Source organism: Bidens hawaiensis, unplaced genomic scaffold, assembly GCF_021521415.1.
Source record: "Bidens hawaiensis isolate Kalapana, Puna unplaced genomic scaffold, B.hawaiensis_p1.1 tig00005445_1, whole genome shotgun sequence".
NCBI lineage: Eukaryota > Viridiplantae > Streptophyta > Magnoliopsida > Asterales > Asteraceae > Bidens > Bidens hawaiensis.
In genome coordinates this window covers 225,232-239,655 of record NW_027491346.1, presented here as the reverse complement: position 1 = coordinate 239,655, position 14,424 = coordinate 225,232, and the positions used below count along the sequence as shown (strand labels likewise).

At 37.4% G+C, this 14,424-nt stretch overlaps 3 pseudogenes; all 3 read left to right on the top strand.

The window, feature by feature from the left end:
- Window positions 1–3,637: 3,637 nt before the first annotated feature.
- Window positions 3,638–4,837, top strand: LOC143629659 (F-box/LRR-repeat protein 14 pseudogene; annotated as a pseudogene).
- A 1,882-nt stretch (window positions 4,838–6,719) lies between these two features.
- LOC143629662 (F-box/LRR-repeat protein 14 pseudogene) lies at window positions 6,720–7,713 on the top strand (annotated as a pseudogene).
- A 1,882-nt stretch (window positions 7,714–9,595) lies between these two features.
- Window positions 9,596–10,589, top strand: LOC143629658 (F-box/LRR-repeat protein 14 pseudogene; annotated as a pseudogene).
- Window positions 10,590–14,424: the final 3,835 nt, after the last annotated feature.

The following is a 14,424-nucleotide window of genomic DNA, read 5'->3' as shown; positions in this document are numbered from 1 at the left end:
TTTCATGAAGTCTGAAGCTCGATGTACAGCCATGGCCATCTGGTACTTGATGTCCCTTTAATGAGATCATTCTTGTTCATCTCGGGAAGGTCTCCTTGCTTAAAGGAAGGATGAAGCAACTTTCCTTGTAATAACTCCTCATGGATTGCCATAAAGGCATGAAACAATGCCACATTTGAGCCATTAACTGAAATAGTTTGTAGAGAAAAGTGAGGTTGATTGCTTGCTAGTGTCTTGATCCCGTGAGCCTTTAAGGCTTGAGCAACGGCTTTGTCAACGGCATATTGAAATGAGATTGAACTTGATGGTGCTTAAGGTACAATAGTGGTCTTGAAGGCAGAGTTAGCAGTGTGAACATCATGATGTGCTTGACTCAGAATTGATGTGCTTACACCTGATTCAGTAGCCATTCCTGCTTGAGTGACAGAATTGATATGAATACCCATTCTTAATTTGTCATCCATTTCAAATGACTTAATAATGGAAGTTAAGTCAGCAAGGGAGGTAAGTTGGAGGTTAGTAGTTCTTTTGACTAGGATAACACTACTGTTCCAGGCATATGGAAGAGAGTTAAGCCACTTGTCATTGATTTCAATTTGATCATAATCAATTCCAGCACTCTTGATTTTGGTAATCATTGTTTCAAATCTATGAATGAGGTTGGCAAATGATTCCCCTAGTACTTGGTTGAACATGTTGAATTCTCCCTCTTTAGCATTCCCTTCTTGTTGTTCTTCATCTTAGTATTTCCTTCAAACTTGCAACTCAAAGTATCTCATAGACTCTTGGCAGTAGTATAATCTCTTTAGGTTTGAGAAATTTCAAGTGAGAGTCAAACACTATGAACACCAAAGTCCTTTTGATCCTCACTCAGATATTTCCTATCATCATCATCATAAGAAGTCACAGGCTTGGGAATTTGGCCATCAACAGTGGTGGTCATGGGAGCATGTGGACCTTGATCAACGGGTCTAAGAAGATTACAATCAAAAATTCTAATGTAATTCTTAAAACGCCATTTGAATTCTTCAAAGTCATTATCCCAAGTCATCACTTTCGGAGGCTTAGTTGTAGTTCCGGCCTCGTTCTCAAAGATCACGTAATTTATTACAGCTTCATTCCTAACTTACTCATTTGGATTTGCCATTGGTTAACCAAATTCAAGATCAAATGCAACCACAACAGATTCTGCTTGAAAAACACAAGTATAAAGTATTCGAATAAGGTGTAATTGAATACAAAGTAATCGAATGTAATGTAATCGAATGCAGGATAATCGAATGGACAAGCAGATTCTGAGAAAATGTTTAAGTATAAAGTAATCGAATGGCTTGATAATCTAATCGAAGGGATGAATCTAATCGATTGAGATTATAGACTAATCGTATGGTCAAATCTAATTGAATGGAGATTCAATTCGATTACATTAAGATTTGATTAGAATGTAATCTGGACTCGATTCTATTACACATGAGATTTAATTAGAACACTTTTGGAATTCGATTCAATTAAGCTGATTTTATTTGATTTGATTAGTCTTGAACTCGATTAGATTGCAATTTAGACTCAGTTCGGATAGAGGATTCGATTCGAATAAACCGTTCGATTCGACTAAAAACTGTACTTGTGGAAAGTACATTGTGTACTTTCTTCTACCCTTTCCAGGATTTCCTTTCTGAGTATGTCACCACAATCTACCTGACCCTCTATGTATCTAAGAAATATCCATAATTTAAACACTTTTCAACACCAAATTCTTGAATTTTTAAAGCTTTAACCTTTAAATCTTCAACAAATTTACACATAAATTTTAAAACCCGAAGCTTTAACACACTATATTATGAACTTTTGAACACTTTTGTGGCTTGAACAACCCGTAACCCACAAGAACTTCTTGAAAATCCATCTTCAAGACAAGAAAGACCAAAATCCAAGATTGTAATATCTACAACTAGTAGAGCCCTATAGCTCTGATACCAATTTTAGGTCCATAAACCGGATCTAAAAACACTATTACTAGTTAACTTGGATCAACCTCTACACTAGCTAGCAGAAATCACTAGTGAGAACTGAAATCTCGGATCTTGTTTGGTTATATTATTGTCGTGAGAGTAGAAGAGAGTAGAGAGAGTTTGAGAGTTGTTAAAAGATAAGATTGACAAAAGGTTGTGTGTGTATGAGCACACACACTATAAGATCTACAACTAGTAGAGCCCTATAGCTCTGATACCAATTTTAGGTCCATAAACCGGGTCTAACAACACTATTACTAGTTAACATGGATCACCCTATACACTAGCTAGCGGAAATCACTAGTGAGGACCGAGATCTTGGATCTTGTTTGGTTATATTATTGCCGTGAGAGTAGAGAGTGTTTGAGAGTTGTTAAAAGATAAGATTGACAAAAGGTTGTGTGTGTATGAGTTACACACACTATATATAGTGTGTGTGCTCATACACTTGCTTTTCATTATTGATGGCCCACTGGGCTCCATTCCAAATTGCCTTGGCCCAAACATACATACAAGCAAAGTCCAACTAGCTACCATTACATAAACGATACATATAAAATATACAAAATACTAACACAAAATGGGCCTAACAATTACTGAGTACATAACATGCAGATATATATATATATATATATATATATATATATATATATATATATAACACCAGAATAAACTAAAAAACCAATAACAGAAACTTTAATGTGAGCATACCTATATTTTACTACTTTGTGTGCTAAATTTTTTGTTGTCCTGCCACATTGCATCTTCAACCTACACCATAAAAAATGTAACTTTAATACATAAATTACATATGCACAATCATTAGAGAAAGGCTAAAGATATAAGAAACTATAACACGTAAAATAATAGAAATTGTAACCTAATTTTTCATTTACCACTTTTTTTCTTCAGTTTCTGTAGCTTTGTTTACTATATTGTAAATAACTGGATCTGATCCGGTCTAATGGGCTTACCTGTTTTATGCTCATCGAGCAATTATTAATCGGATAGGCTCTTTATATTAAATTTATAAATTAAAGTTTAAAGCTTTTAACCTTCTTGTAGATGAATTGACAAGGTCTATGTTTATTAATGGGTTCGACTGGTAATCGAAAGTTTAATTATTCTCATTGTTAGATTTATGTTGCTTTTGGGATTAGGTTAAGCGGTTTTGAACAGTATGTAGATTGCTATATTTGATTATTTGAGTGAAATGCAATAGGCAAGCTAGGTGGATTTGGACTTAGGAGTAAATTATTAGTTGTTAAAAAAAAGACCGTTTTAATACAAAATCAAGCCTGCTGTTATGAACAGTATTTGAATTGCTATATTTGATTATTCTAGTGAAATGTAGTTTAAAATTGATGATTTTGTAAGCAATCCGAAAGAGTTTCTAAGGATTGCAATATATTTCATTAGATCTTCAATTAAAAATGAGGTTGACACCTGCTGCAAATCGCGTCTATATGATATATTATGATCTTTACTATTGTTATGCATCTTGAACACTTATAATCCACATTTTTCTGGAAGTTAAAAATCAACATGTTTCTAAGGATTTTGCCCCCTTTTAACGCTTTCTGGAACAGATGGAATAAAAAGATCTTATTTTGTATTCTTTCTCAGGTTTTAATATTTCTAGCACAAGTAAAACATGGTCCTTATGGATAATCTCCCAGACAAACTAATTTGGGAGATTTTTAGCAGATTCAGCAACACCATAGATCGAAACTCCATATCTTTGGCTTACAAATGGTTCTATAATCTTGATAATGAACAAAGAGAACACCTTCGTGTTGGTTGTGGCTTAAACCCTGCAACTGAAGCTTTGACTTCTTTATGTCAAAGATTCCCAAACTTAACCAAAGTTGATATTACATATTCGGGTTGGATGTCAAAATCAAGAAAACAATTACAGGACCCCGGTTTTTCCATACTCTCCAACATCTGCCCGTTTTTAACCGACCTCACTTTAAGCTATTGCACTTTCATAACCGATGTGGGCCTTAGCTTCTTAGCCTCATTAGCAAAACTTTCATCTTTAAACTAAATTTAACCCCAAGAATCACGGGTTCCGGTTTATTTTCCATCGTTTCTGGCTGCAAAGGCTTGAAAAAAATCCATATTATTCGTTGTTTAAACATTAGCAACCTCGAGTGGCTCTAGTGTCTTAGAAGGCAACAAACGCTTCAAGATCTTTGCATCAAGAATTTCCGGGGTATTGGAGAAGGTGCCCTCATTAAACTCGGACCCACTTCGCAAAACATGAACCGTTTGAAATTTGAAGTTGAATCAAACTACAGGTACATGAGATTGTGTCATCATCGGGCTTGCCCAAAAATCGAAAAATCTGCGGGCCATTTCAATACGAGTCTCATCGGATTTCTCACTTCCACTTTTAATGGACAACCCATTAAGACTCACGGACGAAAGTATAAAGTCATTGGTCGAAAACTACACAAAACTCAAGTCATTATCACTGTCTTTCTCAGACAGTGAATTTTCTTCATTATCTTCATTTTCTTTAGATGGGATCTTAAGTTTGGTTAAAGCATGCCCGGTGAAAACCTTATTTCTTGATCATGTTTATTCGTTTAATATTATTGGAATGGAAGCTCTTTGTGGTTTCGGCATCTTGAGACTTTAGAACTTATAAGGTGCCAACAGATAAGTTATGAAAGGTTGGAATTTGTGGCCCGTAACCGATGGTTGCGTGTGCGGAGGTTATCCAAGTGCCTTGGTGTGACTGATGATGTATTGTTGGGTTCAAGCCACTTATTGGTTCGGGAAAACTTGAACAGGTTGTTGTGAACGATTGTCCTTAAATGCCGTTGAGGAGTGTGCAGGCTGCGAATGGATGTATTAAATGTGTTGAGTTGGTAAACTTTTTAAATCGGTGTAAATTTTAATTTGTGCAACTTTGTTTAAGGTGTGAAAGCGAATTATCAATTGTGAAACACGACCGCTACTTGGTCAGTTTTTGGCTTCAATTCTTGTTCAATCAAATTATATACTTTGGACTCAAGAAAAGGGGTAGTAGATTCATGATTTAGTTTTAGTCCCTTGATCGTATCTAACAACACAACAACTATCACTAGTTATCTTGGATCAACCTCTACACTAGTTGGCATAAACAACTAGTTAGGACCAAGATATCGGATCTTGAGTGTATATGTTTATTGTCATGAAGGGTAAAGAGAAAGAGAGAGTTTGAGAGCTAAGGATAAGGTTTTGCCAAAGAGTTATCTTTGTGTATGAGATACACATACATTATATAGTATGTGTATTCTCAAGCACATCTATCATTACCAAATAGCCCAATGGGCTTAAGTACATATGGCCTAGGGCCCAAACGTACAAAGATAAATTAAACATATCATAAACAAAATACATGTTGCAAATACAAAAGACTAACACTATAAATGGGCCTGCAATCACCCTCTAGTCTTTTGTATTTGCTTTATTGACTTCCATTACCACTCGCACTTGGACTCGTAGTCGAAGACATCGTCTGGGTCTTGAAATGGTTGCTTTTCAACAAATAGTCGGACGAACTTGTTGAACTTTCCGACAATAACGGTTGTGTTGTTATGACGGGCATCTTCTATGTTGGTTCATGATGCCAGTAGTTCATTTATCTTGTGATTATTTGTGTCTGTAATCGTTACATTGTTCGTATTATGTTGAATGTGTTATGTTGGATTTAGTGTTTAGCGAACTTGGGTTAGCGAAGTTAGGACAACTTCGCCTAGTAAGTTAGGCAATGTCGTATTATTAATACCCTAACTTTGGCTCATTTAGAAAAGACTTTGACGGTTGAGTTTGTGACACTTGGTGTTACGTGTTTTGGTGTTTTGGTTATTGTTTTTACAATACAACAAGTATTCATTTATATTCGTTGTTTACGTGTGATTTACGTGTTCATCGTGTTAGCACTCGTATCGTATACGTAGGGGATTCCGCACCCTCGTGTTACGAGATACTCCTGTGTAGATCCGGCTGGGAACCTACAATTGGTATCAGAGCATTTTGCTCATGATTGTGTGGTTCGGGATTATCACACGAGTGTCAAAACTGTTTCGTTAGACTTTCCACGGAATCGTTTTACGTTGAAACACCGTTCTTTTTCTTGTTTCTCATCAATATACATCAATCGCTCCCTCCCGTTACTCCCACAACCCTCCAAATCAACATAAAAAGAAAACCGTTCTTCCAGCGAAGTTGCCGCCACTAAATTTAGGGTTTGAGCGAAGATATAGTTATCTGCGAAGTTAGTATTACAGCGAAGTTAGTAAGACAGCGAAGTTGAAAAGACAGCGAAGCTGGTAGTACAACGAAGTTGATAACACAGCGAAGTTCAGTATTGGCAAGCGAAGTTATCCTGTAGCGAAGTTCTTGTAACTTCGCTGTTCACTGTTCACAGAATAACTTACTTAGAATTCTAGTCTCGTTTCGTTTAAGTATGACTTCGATAAACATCACCGAACTGGTAAAGATGGAAGTTGAAGCTGGTTCAGCAACTAAATCTCCAAAGCTACTTAAAGGAACTGATTTTGTTGCGTGGAAAGATAGGTTCAAGCAGTATGTGAAATATCAAGATGCAAAAATGTGGGTCTCATTCAAGATGGGTACATTCCTCCAACTGCTTTGTTTGAAGGTCGAGAGTAGCTTAAGAAGTACAATAAGATGGAGGATGATGAAAAGAAAATGTATGAGGTTGAAAGTAAAGCACTAGCTGCAATCACCATGGCGCTACCTCAAGAGATTCTACATACTTTCAGAAAACAATTACAGGACCCCGGTTTTTCCATACTCTCCAACATCTGCCCGTTTTTAACCGACCTCACTTTAAGCTATTGCACTTTCATAACCGATGTAGGCCTTAGCTTCTTAGCCTCATTAGCAAAACTTTCATCTTTAAACTAAATTTAACCCCAAGAATCACGGGTTCCGGTTTATTTTCCATCGTTTCTGGCTGCAAAGGCTTGAAAAAAATCCATATTATTCGTTGTTTAAACATTAGCAACCTCGAGTGGCTCTAGTGTCTTAGAAGGCAACAAACGCTTCAAGATCTTTGCATCAAGAATTTTCGGGGTATTGGAGAAGGTGCCCTCATTTAACTCGGACCCACTTCGCAAAACATGAACCGTTTGAAATTTGAAGTTGAATCAAACTACAGGTACATGAGATTGTGTCATCATCGGGCTTGCCCAAAAATCGAAAAATCTGCGGGCCATTTCAATACGAGTCTCATCGGATTTCTCACTTCCACTTTTAATGGACAACCCATTAAGACTCACGGACGAAAGTATAAAGTCATTGGTCGAAAACTACACAAAACTCAAGTCATTATCACTGTCTTTCTCAGACAGTGAATTTTCTTCATTATCTTCATTTTCTTTAGATGGGATCTTAAGTTTGGTTAAAGCATGCCCGGTGAAAACCTTATTTCTTGATCATGTTTATTCGTTTAATATTATTGGAATGGAAGCTCTTTGTGGTTTCGGCATCTTGAGACTTTAGAACTTATAAGGTGCCAACAGATAAGTTATGAAAGGTTGGAATTTGTGGCCCGTAACCGATGGTTGCGTGTGCGGAGGTTATCCAAGTGCCTTGGTGTGACTGATGATGTATTGTTGGGTTCAAGCCACTTATTGGTTCGGGAAAACTTGAACAGGTTGTTGTGAACGATTGTCCTTAAATGCCGTTGAGGAGTGTGCAGGCTGCGAATGGATGTATTAAATGTGTTGAGTTGGTAAACTTTTTAAATCGGTGTAAATTTTAATTTGTGCAACTTTGTTTAAGGTGTGAAAGCGAATTATCAATTGTGAAACACGACCGCTACTTGGTCAGTTTTTGGCTTCAATTCTTGTTCAATCAAATTATATACTTTGGACTCAAGAAAAGGGGTAGTAGATTCATGATTTAGTTTTAGTCCCTTGATCGTATCTAACAACACAACAACTATCACTAGTTATCTTGGATCAACCTCTACACTAGTTGGCATAAACAACTAGTTAGGACCAAGATATCGGATCTTGAGTGTATATGTTTATTGTCATGAAGGGTAAAGAGAAAGAGAGAGTTTGAGAGCTAAGGATAAGGTTTTGCCAAAGAGTTATCTTTGTGTATGAGATACACATACATTATATAGTATGTGTATTCTCAAGCACATCTATCATTACCAAATAGCCCAATGGGCTTAAGTACATATGGCCTAGGGCCCAAACGTACAAAGATAAATTAAACATATCATAAACAAAATACATGTTGCAAATACAAAAGACTAACACTATAAATGGGCCTGCAATCACCCTCTAGTCTTTTGTATTTGCTTTATTGACTTCCATTACCACTCGCACTTGGACTCGTAGTCGAAGACATCGTCTGGGTCTTGAAATGGTTGCTTTTCAACAAATAGTCGGACGAACTTGTTGAACTTTCCGACAATAACGGTTGTGTTGTTATGACGGGCATCTTCTATGTTGGTTCATGATGCCAGTAGTTCATTTATCTTGTGATTATTTGTGTCTGTAATCGTTACATTGTTCGTATTATGTTGAATGTGTTATGTTGGATTTAGTGTTTAGCGAACTTGGGTTAGCGAAGTTAGGACAACTTCGCCTAGTAAGTTAGGCAATGTCGTATTATTAATACCCTAACTTTGGCTCATTTAGAAAAGACTTTGACGGTTGAGTTTGTGACACTTGGTGTTACGTGTTTTGGTGTTTTGGTTATTGTTTTTACAATACAACAAGTATTCATTTATATTCGTTGTTTACGTGTGATTTACGTGTTCATCGTGTTAGCACTCGTATCGTATACGTAGGGGATTCCGCACCCTCGTGTTACGAGATACTCCTGTGTAGATCCGGCTGGGAACCTACAATTGGTATCAGAGCATTTTGCTCATGATTGTGTGGTTCGGGATTATCACACGAGTGTCAAAACTGTTTCGTTAGACTTTCCACGGAATCGTTTTACGTTGAAACACCGTTCTTTTTCTTGTTTCTCATCAATATACATCAATCGCTCCCTCCCGTTACTCCCACAACCCTCCAAATCAACATAAAAAGAAAACCGTTCTTCCAGCGAAGTTGCCGCCACTAAATTTAGGGTTTGAGCGAAGATATAGTTATCTGCGAAGTTAGTATTACAGCGAAGTTAGTAAGACAGCGAAGTTGAAAAGACAGCGAAGCTGGTAGTACAACGAAGTTGATAACACAGCGAAGTTCAGTATTGGCAAGCGAAGTTATCCTGTAGCGAAGTTCTTGTAACTTCGCTGTTCACTGTTCACAGAATAACTTACTTAGAATTCTAGTCTCGTTTCGTTTAAGTATGACTTCGATAAACATCACCGAACTGGTAAAGATGGAAGTTGAAGCTGGTTCAGCAACTAAATCTCCAAAGCTACTTAAAGGAACTGATTTTGTTGCGTGGAAAGATAGGTTCAAGCAGTATGTGAAATATCAAGATGCAAAAATGTGGGTCTCATTCAAGATGGGTACATTCCTCCAACTGCTTTGTTTGAAGGTCGAGAGTAGCTTAAGAAGTACAATAAGATGGAGGATGATGAAAAGAAAATGTATGAGGTTGAAAGTAAAGCACTAGCTGCAATCACCATGGCGCTACCTCAAGAGATTCTACATACTTTCAGAAAACAATTACAGGACCCCGGTTTTTCCATACTCTCCAACATCTGCCCGTTTTTAACCGACCTCACTTTAAGCTATTGCACTTTCATAACCGATGTAGGCCTTAGCTTCTTAGCCTCATTAGCAAAACTTTCATCTTTAAACTAAATTTAACCCCAAGAATCACGGGTTCCGGTTTATTTTCCATCGTTTCTGGCTGCAAAGGCTTGAAAAAAATCCATATTATTCGTTGTTTAAACATTAGCAACCTCGAGTGGCTCTAGTGTCTTAGAAGGCAACAAACGCTTCAAGATCTTTGCATCAAGAATTTTCGGGGTATTGGAGAAGGTGCCCTCATTTAACTCGGACCCACTTCGCAAAACATGAACCGTTTGAAATTTGAAGTTGAATCAAACTACAGGTACATGAGATTGTGTCATCATCGGGCTTGCCCAAAAATCGAAAAATCTGCGGGCCATTTCAATACGAGTCTCATCGGATTTCTCACTTCCACTTTTAATGGACAACCCATTAAGACTCACGGACGAAAGTATAAAGTCATTGGTCGAAAACTACACAAAACTCAAGTCATTATCACTGTCTTTCTCAGACAGTGAATTTTCTTCATTATCTTCATTTTCTTTAGATGGGATCTTAAGTTTGGTTAAAGCATGCCCGGTGAAAACCTTATTTCTTGATCATGTTTATTCGTTTAATATTATTGGAATGGAAGCTCTTTGTGGTTTCGGCATCTTGAGACTTTAGAACTTATAAGGTGCCAACAGATAAGTTATGAAAGGTTGGAATTTGTGGCCCGTAACCGATGGTTGCGTGTGCGGAGGTTATCCAAGTGCCTTGGTGTGACTGATGATGTATTGTTGGGTTCAAGCCACTTATTGGTTCGGGAAAACTTGAACAGGTTGTTGTGAACGATTGTCCTTAAATGCCGTTGAGGAGTGTGCAGGCTGCGAATGGATGTATTAAATGTGTTGAGTTGGTAAACTTTTTAAATCGGTGTAAATTTTAATTTGTGCAACTTTGTTTAAGGTGTGAAAGCGAATTATCAATTGTGAAACACGACCGCTACTTGGTCAGTTTTTGGCTTCAATTCTTGTTCAATCAAATTATATACTTTGGACTCAAGAAAAGGGGTAGTAGATTCATGATTTAGTTTTAGTCCCTTGATCGTATCTAACAACACAACAACTATCACTAGTTATCTTGGATCAACCTCTACACTAGTTGGCATAAACAACTAGTTAGGACCAAGATATCGGATCTTGAGTGTATATGTTTATTGTCATGAAGGGTAAAGAGAAAGAGAGAGTTTGAGAGCTAAGGATAAGGTTTTGCCAAAGAGTTATCTTTGTGTATGAGATACACATACATTATATAGTATGTGTATTCTCAAGCACATCTATCATTACCAAATAGCCCAATGGGCTTAAGTACATATGGCCTAGGGCCCAAACGTACAAAGATAAATTAAACATATCATAAACAAAATACATGTTGCAAATACAAAAGACTAACACTATAAATGGGCCTGCAATCACCCTCTAGTCTTTTGTATTTGCTTTATTGACTTCCATTACCACTCGCACTTGGACTCGTAGTCGAAGACATCGTCTGGGTCTTGAAATGGTTGCTTTTCAACAAATAGTCGGACGAACTTGTTGAACTTTCCGACAATAACGGTTGTGTTGTTATGACGGGCATCTTCTATGTTGGTTCATGATGCCAGTAGTTCATTTATCTTGTGATTATTTGTGTCTGTAATCGTTACATTGTTCGTATTATGTTGAATGTGTTATGTTGGATTTAGTGTTTAGCGAACTTGGGTTAGCGAAGTTAGGACAACTTCGCCTAGTAAGTTAGGCAATGTCGTATTATTAATACCCTAACTTTGGCTCATTTAGAAAAGACTTTGACGGTTGAGTTTGTGACACTTGGTGTTACGTGTTTTGGTGTTTTGGTTATTGTTTTTACAATACAACAAGTATTCATTTATATTCGTTGTTTACGTGTGATTTACGTGTTCATCGTGTTAGCACTCGTATCGTATACGTAGGGGATTCCGCACCCTCGTGTTACGAGATACTCCTGTGTAGATCCGGCTGGGAACCTACAATTGGTATCAGAGCATTTTGCTCATGATTGTGTGGTTCGGGATTATCACACGAGTGTCAAAACTGTTTCGTTAGACTTTCCACGGAATCGTTTTACGTTGAAACACCGTTCTTTTGCTTGTTTCTCATCAATATACATCAATCGCTCCCTCCCGTTACTCCCACAACCCTCCAAATCAACATAAAAAGAAAACCGTTCTTCCAGCGAAGTTGCCGCCACTAAATTTAGGGTTTGAGCGAAGATATAGTTATCTGCGAAGTTAGTATTACAGCGAAGTTAGTAAGACAGCGAAGTTGAAAAGACAGCGAAGCTGGTAGTACAACGAAGTTGATAACACAGCGAAGTTCAGTATTGGCAAGCGAAGTTATCCTGTAGCGAAGTTCTTGTAACTTCGCTGTTCACTGTTCACAGAATAACTTACTTAGAATTCTAGTCTCGTTTCGTTTAAGTATGACTTCGATAAACATCACCGAACTGGTAAAGATGGAAGTTGAAGCTGGTTCAGCAACTAAATCTCCAAAGCTACTTAAAGGAACTGATTTTGTTGCGTGGAAAGATAGGTTCAAGCAGTATGTGAAATATCAAGATGCAAAAATGTGGGTCTCATTCAAGATGGGTACATTCCTCCAACTGCTTTGTTTGAAGGTCGAGAGTAGCTTAAGAAGTACAATAAGATGGAGGATGATGAAAAGAAAATGTATGAGGTTGAAAGTAAAGCACTAGCTGCAATCACCATGGCGCTACCTCAAGAGATTCTACATACTTTCAGAAAGTAAAAGTCTACCAAAGAACTATGGGAAGCCTTAGAAAATCGCTATTAAGGTAACGTCAGGATTCGTAACTCAAAGTCGAAATTGTTGAAAACTCAATTCTCGGTGTTCAAGGGATTTAAGAATGAGTCACTTGATGATATCATCACAAGATACTAGCACTTGATGACAGAATTGAATAACTACTCCTTGAAGTACATAGAACTTGAAATTGTAGAAAAGATTCTAGATGCTCTCCCACCAAAATGGGATATATATATAAAGTTTTGATGAGAGAGGATAAAGAGTTTGAAACCTTTGATTTGGAAAAGGCGGTTAATAAGTTGCGTAATTACGAGCTAAATATGATAAGGAAAGAGACTCCTACTGATCAGGTTCAGGATCCGGGAATGTATGGTGCAAAAGGGTCTCCAAACTCAAGCTCTAAATTAGAATCAACTGCGTATTACTCAGGAGGTGAACCAAACTCTACTCAAGATGGTCATATGGTGATGAATATGGATGGTGACATATGCTTTGTAGTGGGTGGAAGTAGCTCATCAAAACCTCAATCCTCAGCTTGTAACTCCTCATCCAGTGCCCCTAATAAGAATTACTCACAGATGCTATGAGTGTGAAATCAGCTGAATAACAGTTTTCTCTTTATGCCTCTTTCATTGCCTCATATGAGAACTACATCAAGAGAAAATAGTCGACCCTGCAACCTTGGATGAGGATTATGATCAGATAGATGCTGATGACATGGAAGAAATGGATCTGCAATGGCAAATGGCAATGATTGTAAGAAGGGTGAAAAGGTTTATGAAGAAGACGGGTAGAAAGTTCGTTGGAGAGAGACCGGGGTTTGACAAGTCAAAGGTTCGCTGCTACAACTGTCAACAGAATTGACACTTCGCTAAAGAGTGTACGAATGAGAGAGTGGAACGAAGTCAGAACAGACCTACTCAACAGAATGGAAGTGGTAATGAAATTAAGGCTATGGTGTCTCAACAGAATGGTGGATATAACTGGAATATACAAGTTGAGGAAGTGATTGAACAAGCAAATCTGGTAAACATCGAGAGTGGAAGATGTGACAAAGAGTCAGTGGAAAATCAAGAATACATGGCAGAAGTGAACGATTAGCTCTTAGAGGTATGTTCGGAATCTCAGTGTGAACAATGTGAGAAATTGTCTAAACAATTAAATGCTTTAACTGATCAGTATGTTAACTTGGATAAAGAATTAAAAACGTTAAAAGAGGAACATCACTATTCTAAAAATAAAGAAAATAGTTTCTCGGTATAAATAAAAGCTAGTGAAAAAGATATAAGAAGCCTTAAAGACACACTTGCCGAGAAAATCAAAGTCATCGATTTAAGCTATGAAGTCGTAGAAGAAAAGACTAAGATTATAGCTGAAAAGGATAAACAGATAGCTGATTACCAAGTAAAAGTTGTGGAATTAAATAGGAAGCTTGAACAGTTTAGGAATTCCTCCATGATGCTTGATCATGCCCTAAGTGTTCAACGTTCCCCTATAAACAAAGGGGTAATTGGATACAATGAGGTTCCACCACCTTTGAATAATAATTACACTTATAATCTGTGTAATCAGACATCTGAGAGTCTTGAAACTGATCAGACTGTAACGGGTAATGTGAAAGTTATTGCGATACCCGTTAAAGTGATTAAAAGCAATACTAACGAATCTGATCAGACAAATTCTCCTGTCACAAGTCAAGGTTCAAATTCAGCCGACTCTGTCAACAGAGAGGATGAAGTAGTGTTACTCAAACGGGGGGAGAGTTATGCTTTTGATGAAAAGAATATACTTTAAACCCATTTATCCCTCCCTATGTTAGACAACCTGTTAGTAACACAGCCTCATCTTATGCTA